This window comes from Ornithorhynchus anatinus, chromosome 19 (genome assembly GCF_004115215.2).
Source record: "Ornithorhynchus anatinus isolate Pmale09 chromosome 19, mOrnAna1.pri.v4, whole genome shotgun sequence".
Classification (NCBI taxonomy): Eukaryota; Metazoa; Chordata; class Mammalia; order Monotremata; family Ornithorhynchidae; genus Ornithorhynchus; species Ornithorhynchus anatinus.
The window spans coordinates 16,058,735-16,079,157 of record NC_041746.1 but is presented as its reverse complement, the minus strand read 5'-3'; the positions used below and the strand labels follow the sequence as shown (position 1 = coordinate 16,079,157).

The following is a 20,423-nucleotide window of genomic DNA, read 5'->3' as shown; positions in this document are numbered from 1 at the left end:
CAGCCAGCAGGGTCCAGGTCGAGGGGCAGGGCCTGGCCCATCTGGTACGGGGGGGTGGTCAGTCAGTCAGGGGTATTTATTGAGCGCTTACTGTGTGAAGAGCACTAAGTACTCAAGCGAGTACAACATAACAGAACAGAGTTGGTAGACACATTCTCTGCTCGCCAAGAGCTTACAGTCTGCAGTCGGAGCTCTTCCTCTTCTGAGGAAATCCTTACTCACTTCACTTCTCTGGGCCACAGTTACCTCAACTGTAAAATGGGACTTCAGACTGCAAGCCCCAGGTCCTCTTCTGAGGCAATCCTCACTCGCTTCACTTCTCTGGGCCACAGTTACCTCACCTGTAAAATGGGGTTTAAGACTGCAAGCCCCAGGTGGGACAGGGACTGTGTCCGATACGACTGGCTTCTGCCTACCCCAGCTCTTAGAACAATGTCTGGCACACAGGAAGAGTTTAACAGATACCACAGTTATTATCATTACCTCACTCATAATTCTCCCATTTCCAACTCCCCCCTCCTATCTTTTCCCCTCCGTGGAACTCACACTCCTTTCTGCTTCTTTTCTTTCTTTTTTAATGGTCTTTTTTTAAGCACTTACTACTAGTCAAACACCGCTCTAAGCACTGGGATAGACCCAAGTTAGCCAGGTTGGATACTGTCCCTGTCCCACGTGAGGCTCATACTCTAAGTAGAACTGAGGCACGATCTTCCGGCGGTGGTGGTCTTGTTCATGTCCCTGTCAGATCCGGGCTCTGAGCCACGGTGGAGTCACCGCGTGGACCTGCTCGTCCTTGTTCCCCGAGTTCTCAGGGTGACCTGTGGGGCAGGCTGGGGTTCCCTCTCCCCAACTTTCTCACGCTGCGCTCACTGATTTTGTTTCTCTGACATTGCCCGGCTGGCTTTGGCCCACTTGACCGCTGCGGGGGCAGGGAGTGGGCCACGGGGTGACGGGAGCAGCCTGGCTTACTGGGTAGAATACGGGCCCGAAGGGTCTGAGTTCTAATCCCAGCTCTGCCTCGTGTCTACTGTGTGGCCTTGGCAAGTCACTTCACTTCCCTGGGCCTCAATCACCTCATCCATAAAATGGGCATTCACAGTGTGAGCCCCACATGGAACAGGGACTGTGCCCAATCTGATTAACTTCTATCTACTCCTGTGCTTGGCACATAGTGAGTGCTAAACAATTATTATTATTATTAGGAGGCCCCACAAGCCCAGCTCCCATTTGCAGATTGCCCTTCAATCCAATGATACTATTTATTGGGTACTTCTTCTGGGGATTTGCTCATTTCCCCCTTTCCGCTGCCCGATTTCTTTTAGGACATAAAACACTTACTTCACTTACTCTATGATACTTATGGCATCTTGCCACTTTTTTCTGGGTTCTTGGAGTCCACAAAAGAAAGGCCAGCTAGGTACTATCTCTATTTCTTCCTCCTATCTGTAATTTATTTTAAAGTTTGTCACCCTGCCGTTTGAGTGAAAACTTCTCGAGGGGAGAAGTCGCGTTGTCCTCTTTAATCAATCGGTATTGAATGCTAACTTAGTAAAGCGCCCGGCAAACAGTAGGCATTTAATAAATGCTTCGTTATTTGAAATAGCCGCACCACAGGAGACAGGCTAAGATGGAGCAATCCCATTTAGAAAATGGGGAAACGGAGGCAGAAGTTCTGAGGATTGCCCATAGCCATAAGACAGGCTGGGAGAAGGAGTAAGAAGGTCCAGCTCCTTGCTCAAAGGCTGGGAGCGAGAGAAGGCAACAGGGAATCGAAACAAGTATCCTTTTAATGTGATTACGTGGGGGAGTGTGTCTGTGTGTGCGTACACATTCATGTACTCATTTATGTAGCATCTAGTACAGTGAGAGTGAAAAGCACACAGGCCAGGGAGTCAGAGGACCTGGATTCTAATCCTGTGTGAACTTGGGCAAGTCACTGAATTTCTCTGTGTCCTCAGTTTCCTCCTCTGTATAATGGGGATTAAATACCTATTTTCCCTCCCCATTGTATATTCCTAGGTGTGCGCCCAGTGTGGGGCAGGGATTGTGTCAGACCTGATTATCTTCTATCTGCCTCGGTGCTTAGTACAGTACTTGATACATAGAACGTACTTTATTTCATAATCTGAATTCACTGCTCCTGGCTCCAAATCGAATCCTACTGCCAACCCTGCTCTTGATAAAGCCACAGATCCTGATAGAGTCCCAGCCTGTCCAGACCTCCCACTTAGTCTGTGAGCTCCGTATGGGGCAGCGATTGAATCAAACCCTAGAGTTCAGTACAGTCCTTGGCATATAGTAAACGCTCAACAAGAAAGGAGTAGCATTTAACCCCCACTTTACAGATAAGGTGAAGTAAATGACTTGCCTATATTCCCAGAGCAGACAAATGGAGGAGCCCGGATTGGACCCCAAATCCTCTGACTCCCAGGCCCAGGCTACTAGGAGAAGTAGCCAAAAATCTGGTTTGGGGCAAATGTCTCTCTTTATTGCCCCAGAATGTTCAGAGAGACATGTCACACCTTGCCCACCTCCTTCCCCGCCCCAAAAGGTAACCCAATCAAGGCATTCAGAGAAATAAAATCCTTCCAGAAGTTTCTGTGATTCATCGTTCAAATTCCAGAGATGAATCAAAGTTCATTAAGGTTGGTTAATTATCTCCCAGTAGTATGTGCTGAACCTGTGGATTTCCTAAAATGCCTGAGTGAATTGGAAGAAAGATTAAGCAGGCGGTCAGCAGAGAATGTGAGTTGACATGGAACTAACGATGGAATTTCATCACCTGGGCAAATCACTGAGGGCATGAGGGAAATTAGGCCACACCGAAAGAACTCAGGTTGCGGTAGTAAAAAAGACAATGAAAAGAAAAGCAGTGATCCCATCACTAGAACATAGAACCAGAAGAGCTGGGTTCTAATCCCAGTTTTGCCGCTTGCATGCTGTGTGATCTTGGGTGAGTCACTTCACTTCTCAGGCCTCAGGTTCCTCATCCTTAAAAATAGGGATAAGATACCTGTTCTCCCTCTCTCTTAGGTTGTGAGTCCCATGTAGGACATAGACTGTGTTAGATCTGCTTCTGTTGATTATACCAGCGCTTAGGACGGGGCTTGGGACATAGCTTTTGACAAATACCTCAAGTATTTACCAAACTTCCAAATGAAGGAGAGTAGGGATGGTTAGCTGGATGTGTTTGGGGAGTCTGAGTTGTTGTCTAATAATAATAATTACAGTATTTGTTGTGCACTTACTTGGAGCCAGACACTCTACTAAACCCTGGGGTGGAGACAAGGTAATCATGATGGACACAATCCCTGTCCCACATTCACAGCCTTAAACCCCATTTTCCAGATAAGGTAAGTGAGGCCCAGAAAACTGAAGTGGCTTGCCCAAGATCACACAGCAGACAAGAGGCAGATCCGGAATTAGAACCCGGGTCCCTCTGACTCCCAGACCCACGCTCTATCCATTTCGCCACTCTGCTCCTCTACAAATATTTGCTGAACCATGTGGTTGTTTGTGCTTAGGAAACCCCTGGGTAAAATCCCCTAAGGGATTTACCAAGTTGCCGGGACCTGGCCCAACCCAAATTTTGAAGTTTCCTAATCCTTTGGCCCTCAGCCCGTAACACCCTTCGAGGCGTTTTTTCCCGCCTGTGGACCCCTAGATCAGTCGATCAGTCGAGGGCATTCCAGTGTGCAGGGCACTGTGCTAAGTGCTCGGGAGAGCACAATCCGATAGAGCTTGTGGACTGGATCCTTGCCCACAAGGATCTCACAGACTAGATGGACCACTTGATAAGCACTGCCAGCACCCCCGTCTCTTGGATCTTCGCCCTCTGATTCAGCAGTGGAAGCAGTAGGCGTAGCCCTGATTTACGGATAGATTAATACAAGAACTATTTTTAAGAGGTTTCAGTCAGTCAATCGTATTTATTGAGCATCTGCTGCGTAGAGCACCGTACTAAGCGCTTGGGACAGTACAATACGACAATAAGCTGACACATTCCCTGCCCACAGGAGCTTACAATAATATAAATGCATTACGGATACGTACATAAATGCTGTGGGGCTGAGAGGAGGGATGAATAAAGGGAGCAAGTCAGGGTGATGCAGAAGGGAGTGGGAGAAAAGGAAAGGAGGGTTGAGTCAGGGAAGGCCTCTTGGAGGAGATGTGCCCTTCTGTCCTTTCTCTCGGTAACTCAAATAAAAGTGGGAGTGCCCAGAACAGGAACAGTACGGCCTAGTGAAAAGAGCAGGGGCTTTGGAGTCAGGGGTCAGGGTTCTGATCCCAACTCCATCACCCACCTGTTGTGTGACCTTAGGCAAGTCATTTCATTTTCCGGGCCCCAGTTACCTCATCTGTCAATTGGGGATTAAGACTGTGAACCTTAAGTGGGACAGAGACTGATTAATACAGTGCCTGGCACATAGTAAGTATTTAACCAGTACCATTAAAGACAACAAGCAAACAAGCAAAAACCCCAGGCTCACCAGATTTTTCATTTTATTCCATTTTTTTTTCCAATCTAGGTTCCAGCATTAAGCAAAATGACTCACAGTAACCAGCATTTAATAAGCTTTGAGCAGATAAGACACCTCAGTCTAAGGTTCATTCATTCACTCAGTCATATTTATTGAGCGCTTACTGTGAGCAGAGCACTGTACTAAGCTCTTGGAAAGTACAGTTCAGCAGTAAAGAGAGACGATCCCTGCCCACAACCCGTTTACAAAGGTTAAAGGAGCATAAAATAAAATCAAAGCACAAAATACGTTCTTTCAGTTCTGGACTTCTCCTCTACCAGACTTCTACAGTCAGTCAATTAATCAGTGATATTTATTGAGCTCCTACTGCTCACAAGGAGCTGACAGTATAGCTGGGGAGACAAATGTTGAAACAGATTACAATTGAGGGAAATGGCAGAATATAAAGATGGGGTGCTATGAGGCCAGAATGAATATCAAAGTCCTTACAGTCTATAGAACTAACACTATACCATACTATACTAGTGTAACACGATAGTCTTAAAGGTCTCAAAGGCTACTGAGATGGTCACTTATCAGTATCGACTGAGAGCTAGCTGCCTAGGGTATCTTAGAAGCCGACAATAAACTAAACCAAGCCTTTAACTATCCTTGGGAAGCTTACGATCTAGCTGTAGAGAGAGGATGAGGAAAAAAAGAGGAAAACTGAAATATAACTGGTAAAAACCAAAGTAAACGAGAGATGAATGAACGAAAAAGTGAAATCGATGAGTCGATCTATCAATCAATGAATCAGTCGTATTTATTGAGGGCTTGTTGTGCAGAGCACTGTGGTGGGCCCTGGGGAGGGTACAATGTAACAGAGTTGGTAGCCACATTCTCTGCCCACGAGGAGCTCACAGTCTAAATGCACAGAAATCCAATAAATATTAAAAGCGGATGGACAGAAAACTGAACTGGGGAGGAGGGATTAGTAGAGAAAAGGAGGATTTTGTTGGTGGGAAGGAAATAATGACGACGACATTTGTCAAGCACTGTGCTAAACGATGGCAGAGATATGAGAATGTGGTTCAGTGGATTTGCATGGGGAGGGGGTTTGAAGATGAGAGAAGAGTATAATTGCCATATTTAGATCACTTTTTTCCCCCAGAAGTATTTTATATATTTTGAATTGTTCCTGTTTGTTCCTGTTCTCTTTGTTATGCACTTACTATGTATCAAGTACTATTCTAAGCGTTGGGGTAGATCCAAGGTTATCTGGTCAGACACGGTCCCCTTCCCACAAGGGGCTCACAGTCCAAGTGGGAGGGAGCCAGGTATTGAATCCCCATTTTACAGATGAGGAAACTGAGGCACAGAGAAGTTAAGAATTTTGCCCCAAGTCACCCACCAGGCAAGAGGAGGAGCCGAAATTAGAACCCAGGCCTCTGACTCCCAGGCCCGAGCTCTTTCCGCTAGGCCACATTGCCTCCCATGGGTCCCATGAGGACATGCCTACAACCTACATCCTGCCTCACTCTCTTGGCCAGACTTCGTGTCCCCAGGATCCTAACAACCTCCGCCCTACAACCCTTACACGCTCCCACCACCACAATGACTCCGGACCAAAACACAGGATCCCATCAGATGAAAATCCCCAAACTAACTCTAGCATTTTGCTCCCTCCACCCTCTCTCGCACCCAAGCCCACCTCTTCTCTCTTCTTTTTAATGGTGTTGGTTAATTGCACATTATGTGTCAGGCACTGTACTAAACCCCGGGATAGATACAAGCTAATCAGGTTGGACACAGTCCCTATTCCGCATGGGGGTCACAGTCTTAATCCCCATTTTACAGATGAGGGAAGTGAGGCACAGAGAGGGTAAGTGACTCGTCCAAGGTCACACAGCGGATGAGTGGAATTAGAGCCCAGGTCCTTCTGACTCCCCAGCCCATGCTCTATCCAGTAGGCCACGCTGCGATCCCTGCCCACAAAGAGTTTACAATCTACAGGGGGAGGTGGACATTAAAATAGATTAGGGGGAGGGAAAATATAACTATTTGGCCATAATGCATGCTAATTGCCAAACATACAATTAGGGAATTGGGCCAAACTCTTCTGACAACTGAGCTTACTTTGGCTTTATTGAAGAAACTCCCCACATACACATATGCACATCAATCAGTGGTATTTACTGAGCACTTACTGCATTGGGAACACCATACTAAGCGCTTGGGAGAGTACGGCGGAGTTGGTAAATGTGTTCCCTGCCCACAGCGAGTTTACAGTCTAGAGCAGGAGACAGATAATATAAATACATACATTTCAGACATAATAATAATGGGATTCTTTAAGTGCTTGCTCTGCGCCAGGCACTGTACTAAGCGCTGGGGTGGATACAAGCAAATCGGGTTGGAAACAGTCCCTCTCCCACATAGGGCTCACAGTCTTCATCCCCATTTTACAGACGAGGCCCATAGAAGTAAAGTAGCTTGCCCAGGGCCACACAGCAGACGAGTGGCGGAGCCGGGATTAGAACTCATGACCTGCTGACTCCCAAGCCCGTCCTCTATCCACTACGCCAAGCTGCTCCTCTAAAGTTCGGACATATGTGGTATTGGATAGACAGGTATGACTGCTCGAGCGTTCCTTATTTGCGAGGCTTCTCAAGAATGTCACCCTCTCATTCTAGAAGAACTGGATATACCGTACAGGGCTTTGGCCTCTGAAAGCTCAATAAACACAAGACGTTCAACTTCTCCCTCCTAGTATGACCTGCCTAACCAAACCCCACTGATCTTCCTTCTCCATAAAATGGGGATTAAATGTCCTTTCCCCCCTCCCTTAGACTGGGAGTCCTGCGTGGGACACGGATGGTGTCCGACCCGATTGTCTTTTATCTACCCCGCCGCTTAGTTCATTGTTTGATGCCCGGTGTTTAATAAATACCGCAGTTATCATTATGATTCTTCCAACAGGGAAGGAGCCAGGGTCAGAAAACCTAGAGATATCACGGGGTGAGGATTTCCTGGGACCGCGATCCAGTCATTCACTGGTATTTATTGAGCACTTATTCCGTGCAGACCACTGTAGTAAAAGCTTGGGAGAGGACGATAAAGCAAAATTAGTGGACACGATCCGGTCCTGTTCATGGCCTACCCTGTGAATCTGTCTCATGGGAGCAGGTTCTTCCTACATAGTGCAGCCATCTCGGGGGCAGAAGGATGCCCACTTCCTTCTTCTATTTCTGAATTTTCCCACCCCACATGGAAATTTGAACATGAAAATTGCAAATTACATGCAAATCTGAGGCAGAGGCCCTCAAGGTACTCCTGAATATTTCACTACCCCTAGAAGAGACAAAGTCCTCAGAGATGTGAGGGTGAAGTGGCCGTGGGAGACGAAGGGAGAGGGTCAGAGGGGAGGGGAAGGGCTGTCAAGGAGTAACCTAATGATATGGCAATGGGAGGATGGCAGTTGTGCCCCCATAGCTCTGGCCCTCACTGTCTGGGATGGAAGTTGGGGTGAATGACAAGAATCCTACCAAAGTCCCGAATGAGTTGAAAATTCCGAGTCCAGTTCAGATTGAACCCGGGGCTGGATTAATGCACGGGTTTTCGTGAATTAATCAGCCCCCGTCCCCGGGGTGAGTCCCTCCCCACCCTCCCTAAGACATATCTTGAACCACTGCTACTTCGGATGGCAAAGGCCTGCCTCCTGATTCTCCCAACACGGCCGTCGCTTGAGACCTTATGAAAATATCACCTGAAATACTTCCAACATAGCCTCCTCACATGTACAACATTAGAACGGAAAGGGTGACGGTGGAGTTGACCTGCAATTTCCGCTACTTCACCACCCTCCGGGCACTCAATGACACTGCACGTGTGTGGTGGCCATTTTGCATTTCTCCGCTCTCTGATGGAGAAGGGGGTGCTGAAAAAGGAACGGGAGGAGACCGTGTTGGGCCAACTGGCTAATTAAATAAGAAGATTCTAAAACTGTACCTTGGGGTAGAAATCTTTTGATTTTAGGGGATAGCAGGAGGGATAATGAGGAAGAGAGGAATCCTGAAAATGGAAACGAATGTGGCCGATGGGCAGGTGTACGATCCGAGCGGGCGGTGGCTTGTGCTATGGCCATCTGGGGAAGGCCAAGAGGCACGCCTCTGCCTCTGCTTCATGAGGTGATAGTTTACTTCACTGAAGTTGGTCCTGCCCAAGCTTTCACCTGTCCCCTCCTCTGGGCTCCTGCTCCTTTCACTGATTCCCCATCCAGACAGCAGCAGAGACTACTGCTCTCCTCTCCGCCTGATTAATAATTGCCAAGCACCATGCCAAGTGTAAGGGTAGGTAAAAGACAATCAGATCTAACAGAATATTTCCCACATGGGGCTCACAGTCACAGGGGGAGAGAAAACAGGTTTTACAGATGAGGAAACTGAGGTGCAGAGAAGTAGTGACTTGCCTCGCGTGAAACTGGCAGAGCCAGGACTAGAATCCAAGCTTCTTGACTTGCTAACTCTTGCTCTTTCCACTAGGCTACGTTGCTTCCCAGTGAGGCGAATTAATTAATTATGGCACTAGTTAAGCATTTACGATGCGTCAAGCCCCGTTCTTAGCTCTGGGATAAATACAAGTTAATCAGGTCAGACAGAGACTTGTATGACTGGGCACTGACCTGCCCAAGGTAATAAACCCCATGGGGCTTAACGTTGAAGTAGCCTGCTGGCTGTGTGACCTTGGGCTAGTCAGTTCATTTCTCTGTGCCTCAGTTACCCCATCTGTTAAAGGGGGATTAAGACTGTGGGTCAGAGACTGTGTCCAACTGATTAGCTTGTATCTACCCCAGGCCTTAATACAGTGCCTGACACATAGTAGGTGCTTAACAAATACCATTTTTCAAAATAAAGACCTGGAGTCAAACTCTAGCCAGTCCCAGGGAGTGGCCCTCCTACTGCTTTATCAATAACAGTGATAATAATAGTAATATTCATTAAGTCCTTACTGTAAGCTCTGTGCTCAATGCTGGGGTAGATACAAGCTTATCGGGTTTCTGTATTAATGTGAGAAAGGTGACAGAGGGGGAGAAATTGGCAGTATTTTGCCCAGTCCACTGATACATCCTCCTCCCTTCCAGATCCAGCTGGGGAGGTTTGTTTTATTATATGGATTTGTTAAGCACTTACTATGAGAAGCAGCGTGGCTCAGTGGAAAGAGCACGGGCTTTGGAGTCAGGGCTCATGAGTTCGAATCCCAGCTCTGCCACTTGTCGGCTGTGTGACTGTGGGCGAGTCACTTCACTTCTCTGTGCCTCAGTTCCCTCATCTGTAAAATGGGGATCAAGACTGTGAGCCCCACGTGGGACGACCTGATTCCCCTGTGTCTAGCCCAGCGCTTAGAACAGTGCTCGGCACATAGTAAGCGCTTAACAAATACCAACATTATTATTATTATTATGTGTCAAGCTGTTTTCTAAGCCCTAAGGTAGATAAAAACGTACCAGGTTGGACGGTCCCTGTCCCAGATGGGACTCAGTCTACGTAGGAGGGAATAGGATTTAATCTCCATTTTACAGGGGAGGAAACTGAGACACCGAAAAGTTAAGGGACTTGCCCAAGTTCACACAGCAAGCACTTGGAAGAGCCAGGAATAGAACCCAGGTCCTCTGACTCCCGGCCCCATGCTCTTTCCACTAGGCCATGCTGCTTCTCAGGACCTCTCCTGTTTCAAAAGATGGGCAGAGAAGATTCCGGTCTCTCTGACCCCACTGAGCTGTTCCAGATTTGGTTATTAAAATCCATTGCCATTCTCTCTCTTGGCTCAGAGCAGCTAAAATCGCTCTTTTTCCATTAAAAAAAATCTAGGGAACTACATTCCATTCCTTTGGGAAATAGCCATTCAGATAAATAGAGGAAAAGGGATTTGGGGAAGATCCAGGGAAGGATTTTCCCCAAGCAGTGGAGAGAAATGACAATTCCCCAGTCAGGCTGAGAAGCAACGTGGCCGAGTGGATAGAACACAGGCCCGGGAGTCAGAAGGACCTGGGTTCTAATCTCATCTCTGCCCCCTTCTCTGCTTTGTGTCCTTGGGCAAGTCACTTCACTTCTCAACACCTCAGTTAACTCAAATGTAAAATTGAAATTAAGACTCGTGAGTCCCCACGGGGCAAAAACTCTGTCCAACCCGATTAGCTTCCATCTACCCCCGTGCTTACTATAGTGCCTGGCACATGGTAAGCGTTTATCAAATATTATTTTTTTAACAAGTCCGATTACTCAGTTTAGAGAACAGAAGGCTGAGGGCAAACTGAAAAATGGCCTGCAAGTCTCTGGAGGGCCATTACACGGGGGACAGAGACCGATTGTCCTCTCCACCTCCACTCAGGACAGAACAAGAATGCAAGCCTTGTTGACACTGCGGCACGAAGGAACACGATGAGGCACCAGAAGGAACTTCTTGTCAGTCAGGGCTGTAAGGCACTAAGTGGATAGAGCACGGTCCTGGGAGTCAGAAGGTCATGAGTTCTAATACTGGCTTCTGTGTGAACTTGAGCTAGTCACGTCTCTGGGCCTCAGTTCCCTCATCTGTAAAATGGGAATTGAGACTGTGAGCCCCACATGGGACAGGGACTGTATCCAACCCAATTTGCTCCTATCCACCCCAGGGCTTGGTACAGTGCCTGGTACATAGTAAACACTTAACAAATACCACAATTATTATTATTATGAGATCCAACCAGGCTTTTAGCAGTATTGGTGGTGGTGGGCGGCGGGAGTCAGCTGCATCGCTGCCCCCGAGGTGTGCCAGAGTCTTCCCTGTGTCCTCCAGCTGCCTGGACCCTGGCTACTGAGCCGGTGGCCACTTAGGAGGCTCTCGCCGGGTTCGGTCCGTGGGCCACTTGCCAGCTTCCCCAGTCCTCCCCGAAGGAGCTGTCCACATCGGCTTCCAGCTAGAGCATCCCGGGGCTTCCGTCTCTGGCACCGGCCTTGTTTACCTCCCCTCTCCTTCTCACCCTGGATCCCGCTCCCAGCCCCCTACACACCCCACATTCCTGAGCTCCCCTATCCCCGTCATATCCTCTTCCCTGCCATTTCGGGCTCATTTCCTCCATTTGTTCTCAGCTCGTATTTTCTTCTTTCAACGCCACGCCACACACGAGGACCCAGCCTGCTTTTTGAAGTGCACTAGGTGGTGGGGGCCCCGTGTCTGTGGGCCAGGAATCCTGTCTCCCAGGACTCCGCTTTTCCTCCGGAGGACATTCCGATCGGAATCGCTGTCGGTGGGAATCGGAGGAGAGCCGGCGGTCCAAGTGTCATCCAGGAAATCCCCTAGACTCACATTCCAGCCCCTCCCAGAAGATACGTCTCAGGTACGTGCTGAACCTAGAGGCAGATCAAAACACAAGCTGAGACTCTCTCTTTGACGGGCTGACCGGCCGACCGTCCGGTCGACAGCAGTCTCGGCTCAGCTCGGATATGCGTCGGCCTCCCCAGGCTCGAGTCTTAGGGGCGGGAAGTTCCTTCCCTGGGTGAAGAGGGCAGATGCTCTGATGGGGATGATCTCTACGTCCCATAATTATAATAATTGCCATTATTATTATAGTACTTGTTAAGCTCTTACTATGTGCCAAGCACTCTTCTAAGTGCTGGGAGAGATACAAGTTAAGCAGGTTGGACACAGTCCCATCTCCCACATGGGGCTCACAGTCTTCATCCCCATTTTACAGAACGTTTTGTATCTACCCACTGCTTAGTACAGCGTTTGAAACATAGTAAATGGTGAACAAATATAGCGGTTATGATTATTTTAATCCCCGGCCCTGCCCTCTACCTGCCAAAAGACCTCGGTCGAGAGGCTTAACTTCTCTAGGCCTCAGTTTCCCCATCCGTAAAAACGGGGATAAGAGGAAGGATGTAGCAGGGTGGAAGGATGTAGCAGGTCTGACCTCCTAGCCATCTCCCTTCTGACTTTGACTCCGGTCAATGATTATCCGAGAAATCAGAGTTGGGGGACACTAAGACTGTTACAGCCAAAGCAACAGTGAAGGAAAGGTGGACCTGAAGAGGGGGCGGGGAAGGGAGGTACTAACCTCAATGTGCCTCTATCTCGCCTGTCTCACCACCTACCCCCGGCCCATGTCATACCTCCGCCCTGGAGTTCATTCATTCATTCATTCAATAGTATTTATTGAGCGCTTACTATGTGCAGAGCACTGTACTAAGCGCTTGGGATGAACAAGTCGGCAACAGATAGAGACAGTCCCTGCCGTCTGACGGGCTTACGGTCTAATCGGGGGAGACGGACAGACAAGAACAATGGCACTAAACAGCGTCAAGGGGAAGAACATCTCGTAAAAACAATGGCAACTAAATAGAATCAAGGCGATGTACAATCCCTCCCTCCTCAAATCCTCCAGACAATTCCTCTACCTACCTTCTAAGCCTTACTGAAGGCACATCTCCTCCAAGACGCCTTCCCAGACTAAGCCCCTCTTCGCCCTATCTTCCGCTCCCTTCCACGTCATCCTGACCTGCTCCCTTTGCTCTTCCCCCCTCTGCGCGCCCCAAGGCACTTAGGTGTATATCTGTAACTTTATTTATTTATATTGATGTCTATTTACCTGTAATGATGTCTGCCTCCCCCCTCTAGACTGTGAGTCGCTGTGAGCAGGGATTGTCTCTCTTTATTGCTGTACTGTGCTTTCCCAAGCGCTTAGTACAGTGCTGTGCACACAGTAAGAGCTCAATAAATATGATTGAATGAATGAGCACAGGGTGGGTAGGCTATATTGTGCTCTCCTACGCTCTTTGTACAGTGCTCTGCACATAGTAGGTGTTCAGTAATTACGATTGAATGAATGAATAGAACACTAATTGGAAAGGAGGGAGAAATGGAGGGAGCGGGTTTGGCTTGACTGGAGCTGGGAAAGGAGTCAGGAGAGTAGGATCCTTTGATCAAGAGCAATATTCATTCATTGAACTGTATTTATTGAGCGCTTACTGTGTTCAGAGCACTTACTGTGTTCAGAGCACTGTACTAAGTGCTTGGAAGAGTTCAATATAACAATAAACATCCCCTGCCCACAACGAGCTTACCGTCTACAGAGGGAAACAGACATTAATAGAAGTAAATTACAGATATAAAACAGTGAGAAGGATGTGGACAGGTCAAAGTGTGGGAAAGGGTCGGGAGTGGCGGGGGGAAGGTACAGAAATAATAATAATTATTATTATGGTGTGTGTTAAGCACTTACTATGCAAAGCACTGTTCTAAGCGCTGGAATAGATACAAGTTGATCAGTTCGTCCCATGTGAGGCTCACAGTCATAATCTCTATTCTACAGATGAGGTAACTGAGGAATAGAGAAGTTAAGTGACTTGCCCAAAGTCACACAGCTGAAGAGTAGCAGAGCCGGAATCGGAACCCACGACCTCCGACTCCCAAGCCCGCGTTCTTTCCGCTAAGCCTCGCTGGATGAGAGGAGGCCAGGAGCCGTGAGCAGGCTTGGAGTGAAGAGACCCTTAGGCTTGGGCCGGAAGTCCCGATTTGATAATAATAATTACGGTATCTATTAAGTGCTTACTATGTTCCAGTCACTGTACTAAGTGCTAGAGTGGATACAAGCAAATTAGGTTAGACACAGTCTCATGAGGGGCCTCCAGTTTGAATCCCCATTTTACAGATGAGGGAACAGAGAAGTGAAGCGACTTGCCCAAGGTCACACGGCAGACAAGTGGAGGAGACGGAATTAGCAACCATGGCCTTCTGAGTCCCGGGCCCGGGCTCTATCCACTATGCCACGAGCTTTCAGACCCCGGCTTGGACTCCATCCGGCAGGGGCCCGAGGTAGGGAGGGGATCAGATTGGATCGGGGAGCGGGGAGCGGAAAGAAGCCGGAGCCTCGGAGTGACCTGTGGAGCCGGGGTAATGCACGGTGCGAGCGCCTCAGAGCAGAGCCAAGCGGGACCGAAAGAATCCCGGAGCTTGCCAAGTCTTCTTGGTGGAGAGGGGAGCCTCCCTGATCATAGAGGAGCTGTCAGGCTCCAAACATCCCAAACATCTCCTCCTCCTCCTCCTTCTCGTCCTCCTACTTTTGCTCTTGCTCCTTCTGCGGGACAGGTTGGAACACAATTCTTGGGCTGCAGGAGAGTCAACGGCCTCGTCCGCCTTGGGACCCCGCTGCCTCTGCCTGGTGGGGGAGGGAAGGGGGGTCCGCTGCTGATTTGGGGAGGGAGAGGAGGCCCCAGGTAGAGAGTCTTGGGGAACTGAAGCCCTTCCCTCTCCATCCCCTGAGGCGGAGGGTGGATCTTGGATGGAGTCTCCGGGGTTTAGGTGTTTCCTGGCGTCAGAAGAACACAGAGTTCTCTCCCTCCCTCTCTCACCTCCAGTCCCCAAAGTTGTGGGAAGGAGTTGGGGAGGAGGGGGACTTCACGCAGCTGTGGCCACCCCAAGAGGTGGATGGATTTCATCATCAGTGAGAGAAGGAGTTACAGCATCTTCGGAGTTCCCAGGGGAACGGGGATGCTACGCAAACACCGAACAGCCTGGCTCCACCAGCTTAGCCGGACTTCCCGAAGGCCGGGACGGACACGCCAACCTCCGCCCCTGCTAGTTGGCCGTTTTTCTCCTGCTCCCGTCCAGGGGATCTGGGGAATGGGAGAAGCCTCTACGTCAAGGCTCTGAAAAACTCACCTAGAACGGGATAATAATAACTGTGGTATTTGTTAAGCACCTACTGCGTGCCAGGCTTTGTACTAAGAGCTGGGGTAGATCCAAGCTAGTCAGGTTGGACACGGTCCTTGCCCTCCATGGGGCTCACAGTCTTAATCCCCGCTTTACAGATGAGGGAACCGAGGCCCAGAAAAGTGAAGCGACTTATCCAGGGTCACACAGCATACAAGTGGCAGAGCCGGGATTAGAACCCAGGTCTTTCTGACTCCCATGTCCACGTTCTATCCTCTAGGCCAGGCTGCTTCTCCAATTATGTCATGAAAACATCACTAAAGCACGTTGATATAAAACAGTGAAAATACAAAAGTAATAAATATGTCATCTAAACAGTATTTGGAGGTGAGAGTCTACAAGTGCTTCAGAGGTCCAGGCGCATAGCCCTTGATTTCAAGCCGGTACAATCAATCGATCAATTGATGGTATTTATTGAGTATTTTCTGTGCGCAGAGCACCGTACTAAGCATTTGGGAGAGTACGACATAGAGCTGGTAGACATGTCCAGTATTCAAAAGGGGGGAGGGGGTGCTGGTACAGGCAAATAGACAGGGTGGGACACCCCCGGGGACCACCTAGTCCTCTGGATAGCATGGGAAGTCTGGGCCTTTGGAAATTCCAAAAGTTCCAACTCCACAAATCTAAGCTAAAATTCAATCGATGACTTGTATCCACCTAGGACAAGAGTGCTGCAACTTGATCTATCCAGAAGCACCGTGGTCTAGTGGTTAGAGCACGGGCCTGGGAGTCAGTAGGACCTGGCTTCTATTCCCGGCTCCACCACTGTCTGCTGTGTGACCTGGGGTGAGTCACTTCACTTCTCTCTGCCTCAGTTGCCTCATCTGTAAAATAGGGCTTAAGACTGCGAGCGCCATGTGGAACGTGGACTGTGTCCGGCCTGATTAACTTGTGCTTAGTGCTTAGAACCGTGCCTGGCACAGAATAAGCACTTAATAAATGCCATTAAACAAAATCAGTGGTACTTACCGAGTGCTTACTTTATCGAGCACTCAATAGTGTCCATAACACTGCAAAAGCACTTGGGAGAGAACAATGCGAGTGTCGGTAGACACAATCTAATCTAGTGGCTTCAAGGAACTGGCTTCCCATCCTGTCTTACAGTCAATCAAAGGTATTTACTGAGTGCTTACTATGTGCAGAGCACCATATTAAGCACTTGGGAGAGTACAATAGAACAGAATCTTCCCGGCCTGGCAGCCAAAGATCGAGAGGCCCAAACGGGAACTGCCCGACAGAGAGGTTCTTGGCTGGAATTCATCCAGATCGGGATAAAGATCAAAAGCTCTCCCAAGCCCCACACTGCGGCGTCTCTCCAACTCTTCCCTCCGGGGCAGGGGCAGGAGCGAGGCCTGGGCCGGGGACGAGGAGGTGAGAGTCCATCAGGAGAGGATCAGATGGGACGTAGAGAAAGGAAAGGGACGTGGAGAGGAGAGAAGGCAGATGAAAATCTAGGCGCTCACATTGCTGGACGGTGACTCAGGGCCAGGAAGAGCACAAACAAGAACACGTGGGGAGGAAGCACCTTGAGAATATTTGCCCAGGGACAAGACTCTCGCACGCTAACCTCTGCCTTCCACCCTAGGTTCCACAGAGCGGCCCCAGCCGGCCCTTTTCCCATCGGAGAGCGCTTGACCGGCTCGAGATTCCACCCGATCCTTGCTCCAGCTGACCCGAGGAAGACCCAGCAGGAGCCCACTGAGGCCTTCTCAACTTTTATTTTAATGGTATTCATTAAGCGCTTACTATGTGCCAGGGGCACCATATTAAGCCCTGGGGTAGTTACAAACTAAACTGATTGGACACAGTCCATGTCCCACATGGGGCTCACGATCAATCCCTATTTTCCAGATGAGGTAACTGAGGCACAGAGAAGTGAAGTGGCTTGTCCCAGGTCAAACAACAGACTGGTGGTGGAGGTGGGATTAGAACTCAGACCTTCTGATTCCCGGGCCCTTGCTCTTTCGGCTAGGCCACGCTGTTTCTCCCCGCCTCTGGGGTCTCCCCTCTCCAGTCCCCACTTGTCTGCTTCCTGGATCATTTTACTAATGTGTTATTCTGCTCATGGAGGGCAGGGAACATGTCTACCAACTCTATTATATTGTTATATTCTACTCTCCCAAGCGCACGGGGCACGGTCTTAATCCCCATTTTACAGATGAGGTATCTGAGGCCCTGGGAAGTGAAGTGACTTGTCCAAGGCTACGCAACAGACAAGCGGCAGAGCCAGGATTAGAACTCCAGGTCCGTGCTCTATCCACTAGGCCAAGCCCGTCAATGGGCAGGGATCGTCTCTGTTGCCTAATTGTACATTCCAAGCGCTTAGTACAATGCTCTGCGCATAGTAAGTGCTCAATAAATACTAATGAATGAATGCATAGCCCAAAGCACTCAGCGCAGACCTCTGCCTGCTCATTTTTAAAAGATTGCCAAAGGTGGAGACTAAGCGCTGTCTCCTCCAGCTGCCTTTTTCAGTATTTTACCACCTTGTCATCCAGGAAGTCTTTCCCTAAGTCTAACTCAACTTTATCCTCCTGCAATCTAAGCCTTTTCCCTCCCGTTAGGGCCTCTATACACTTGGAGAAAGCTGTCCTCATAAAAACCTGTCAGAAAACCAAAGGCCTCTACTCAGTTTCCCCTCAGCCTTCAGAGGCACAAATAGATAAGGAGAGGGGACTAGAGTGGCTCTCAGACAGTAGCGAACAGGATAAAAATGGAAGAACTGTGCAAACAATTGTGATTTTGCTAAACGCTTACTATGTGCTAAGCACTGTAATAAGATATAAAATAATCAGATCAGACACAAGTCCTTCCCCACATGGGGCTCCCAGCCTAAACTGGAGGAAGAACAGGTATTTAATCCCCGTTGTGCAGATGAGGAAATGAGGAAATTGAGGCCCAGAGAAATGACTTTGTCCAAGATCATACAACAGACAAGTGACTGGACGGAGATTATAACTCACTTCCCCTGATTCCCAGGCGTGGGCTCTTTACAGTGAATCATTCTGAGGAAGAGGTATCTTATTCCCTTTTATATCTGGTCCTTTGGAGAGCAATCAATTAATCGATCAGTCGTATTTATTGAGTGCGTACTCTGTGTAGAACACTGTAACAAGCGTTTGGGAGAGCCAAATAGAGTTAACAATAATTGTGGTGTTCGTTAAGCACCATGTGCCAGACACTGTACTAAGTGCTGCGGTAGAACCAAGATAATTGGGTCGGACGCCCTCCCTATCCCACATGGGGCCTCACAGTCTTAATCCTCATTTTGCAGTTGAGGAAACCGAGGCAGGGCGAAATGAAGTGACTTGCCCCAGGTCGCACAGCAGGTGAGTGGCGGAGCCAGGATTAGAACCCAGGTGCTCTGACTCCCAGGCCCGTGCTCTATCCACTAGGCCACGCTGCCCGATCCCTGCCCTGAAAGAATTTACAGCAGAACCAGGGGCAGACCCCCCAGCCCGTGAGAAAAATGGGAGGCTCTTGAAGAGCAGAGGTTGTGGGAACAAGAACCAGGAACGAAAACAGTAGCAGCCCGGACAAATCTGTAATTCTATTTATCTATTTTGTTGCTACTGATGCCTGTCCACTGGTCTTCTTTTCTAGTCTGTCTCCCCCTTCTAGAATATGAGCCCAGTGTTCAGTTGGGTAGGGATTGTCTCTCTCTGCTGCCGAATTGTACTTTCCAAGAGCTTAGTACAGTGCTCAGCACACAGTATGCGCTCAATAAATACGACTGAATTGGATTGAAATACCAAATGCAACAGAATGAGTGCACGTTGGAGACCGGGCTGCTACAGGACATGAGTCCCTGCAACACGCCAGCCAAACCTGCACCCGTGGATAGTATCTCGTGCTCGGTGGCATCATCATCATCGTAATGGTATTTGTTAAGTGCTTACTGTGTGCCGGCCACTGTGCTAAGCGCTGGGGTGGATACAGGCAAATCAGGCTGGACACAGTCCCTGTCCCACTTGGGGCTCACAGAGATCAGGAGCAAAGCCATTCTTAGAAAAACAGTATGGAGTAGTGGATAGAGCACACGGAATGGGCGTCAGAAGGTCATGAATTCTAATCCTGGCTCTGCCATTTAGCTGTCATAAGTCCATTTTTCTGCCTACCACCATTTTCTAGACCCATAATTGTCATTTTTTTTTCGTGGTACTTGTTCAGCTCTTACTATATGTCAAACACTGTTCTAAGCCCTGGTAGGTGCAGGTTAATTAGGTCGGAATTAATCCCTGTCCCACACGGGGCATTTTTTCCAGCTGAGGAAACTGAGGCCCAGAGAAGTTAAGTGACTTGTCCGAGGTCTCACAGGAAGCAATTGGTTGAGCCGGGATTAGTAGCCAAGTCCTTCTGCCAGCCCTCTGCTCTATCCGTAGGGCCACCCTGCTTCTGTCCCGACCTCAGATCCCCTCGAAAACACGTCACGTTGGAGAGAACGTGATGGGTAACAGGAGGCGGAGGTGTGGCGGTCAATCTTTAAACTAGAAACCAAGGAAAGGCCCAAACTGAGACGACCGGGGAGGGAATTTCCAGCCTTGTATGGAGGCTGCAGACTTTAACTCCACAGATTCATTCATTCGATCATATTTACTGAGCGCTTACTGTGTGCAGAGCACTGTACCAAACATGGATCTATCACCAGCACTAAAGACTGAGGTCACCCTCTGCGTGATAGAGGCACCCCAGAAATGCCAAGCCCGGAACGCCCCAGTGTTTGGAGAGAATCCCAGACTCAGACAGGAGCAGCTCTTGTGAAAACACACCCCGCTAGTTTGTAAAGTCCTTGGGGACTGCATCCTAAAGAACCAGCATGGCCTGGTGGAAAGAACGTATGGGTCTGGGAGTCAGAAGACCTGGGTTCTAACCCCAGCTCTGCTACTTGCCCGCTGTATGACCTTGGGCAAGTCACTTAATTTCTCTGTGTCTCAGTTTCCTCCTCTGTAAAATGGGGATTCGGCTGCTGTGGCGCACGAACGGTGTCCAACCTGATTACTTTGCATCTACCCCAGCGCTTAGTAGACGGCTTGGTATTTAGTAAGTGTTTAACAAATACCACAGTTTTCATTATTATTAGAGCTCATGTCTTCCTCTTCTATCAACCTCTCCCAAGAGTTTAGCGCAGTGCTATGTGCACAGTAAGTGCTCAGTAAATAGCACTGAACGATTGATCTCCTCCAGGACTCTTTCTCTGATTAATCTTTGATTTCCCCT

The 20,423-nt window shown here is 48.9% G+C and overlaps 1 long non-coding RNA gene across 2 annotated transcripts in view; it reads left to right on the top strand.

The window, feature by feature from the left end:
* Positions 1-20,423, top strand: part of LOC120639000 — a 36,450-nt gene that overhangs the window by 11,489 nt on the left and 4,538 nt on the right. For both annotated transcript variants that reach the window (XR_005661081.1, XR_005661082.1), the window contains exons 2-3: positions 11,585-11,832; positions 16,792-16,933. This is a non-coding gene — a long non-coding RNA (uncharacterized LOC120639000). The remainder of the gene's footprint in view (positions 1-11,584; positions 11,833-16,791; positions 16,934-20,423) is intronic.